The sequence below is a fragment of the Notothenia rossii genome, assembly GCF_949606895.1.
Source record: "Notothenia rossii genome assembly, chromosome: 4".
Lineage (NCBI taxonomy): Eukaryota > Metazoa > Chordata > Actinopteri > Perciformes > Nototheniidae > Notothenia > Notothenia rossii.
Window position 1 is genome coordinate 59,800,005 of NC_136902.1, and position 1,316 is coordinate 59,801,320.

A 1,316-nucleotide genomic window follows, 5' to 3' on the forward strand; every position below is an offset into this window, starting at 1 on the left:
CACAGATGGATACAAATCTTCTTTAAAGTGTGTTTGCCTTTGCTGGTTTGAAAAACATTGACTTATGTATTTTAAAGTGAATAAATCCATGTGGTTCACTTACTTCCTGTCTGTGTGATCAATGAAACTGGGGCCATCAGTGTCTGGACCTTTGATACAGAGTCCTTGAGGTACTGACAGTGCTGCATCATCTCCTTCACAAGGATCTGCTTTTCTTCTGTCAGTCGTGACAGAAGCATTTTTTGGTCAAACAGCCCCTTCTTAGTGAGAATGTCCACACTGTCTGAGAATGAATATAAACATTTCACATTAATGAACACATTTTATTACTACATTTTTGTAGATTAGAAGTAAAATCTTTATACAGCACCTCTGTTGGGTTCCTGCCAAGGCCAGATCATGCTCTCTGCAGATTTGGTGGAGAGTTTCTCCACAACCGAGTTGGTGTCAATAGGGTCACCATCAGGTTGCTGGTTGTACTTGTGGATGTCCTCTAGCAACCTTTTATTTTCTTGGGCAACCTTTTGGACGATCTTTTGACGCCTTTTGTTACGATCTGTAATGAGAGTAACACATAGATTACAAAAGAGCTGACGGGATTTAATCAACACAACCAATAAATGTCCCAAAATGCTTACCATTTTGTCTGTAAAGGTAGTGCTTTTTCTGGGAAAAATGCTCACTAAGAGTGCTTCTATTGAGATCTGCAAACAACCAGCATCTGCAGGACTGGCTGATGCACTTCCTAAATGAATAAGATAAAAAGAAGAAAACAAGTTTCAAACACAATCAATGTCCGTTATTTGCACATCGCACATTAACAGGCACACTAACAGGCAAAGGACAAAGTTTAATTTGGACAGCATTATTTAGTTTTTATGAACCGACTCCATCTATGTATACGTGAAAACAGCATTGTTCTTACCTTTACTGGCCCACTGTTTGACATCATCAACCCACAGTTCTAGCATGTCATCAGATCAATTCAACTGGTCCTGCATTTTCTTCAGGCTCTCAGTTACAGCCTCTGTCTTTTCTGCTGTCTGCAAAATAGCAAAACAGAATCATGCCATTTTATAAAATAATTCAATGAAAATAAACCAAAAGTATGCATTTTAAGGAGGAAATTAACACAATAACATATTTAATGAATTTCGTAGCTCTAGTCCTGCACCACTGCAATGTCTATATGGGGGTGTAATTTTTATATATATTGGATGGACTTAAATGTCTAATTTTACAGCTTAAAATAGTTATCTCCATTTCAATACGCAAACATACTTTTTTGAATCTAGAGGACATGGCAATGTGGAGGC

At 37.8% G+C, this 1,316-nt stretch overlaps 1 long non-coding RNA gene across 1 annotated transcript; it reads right to left on the reverse strand.

Annotated features, from left to right (window-relative positions):
- Positions 1-380: 380 nt before the first annotated feature.
- LOC307038078 lies at positions 381-1,316 on the reverse strand. The gene is made up of 4 exons (XR_013807879.1): positions 1,282-1,316; positions 926-1,043; positions 639-745; positions 381-556 (listed from the first exon to the last, which is right to left on the reverse strand). It is a non-coding gene; the product is annotated as an uncharacterized lncRNA (long non-coding RNA).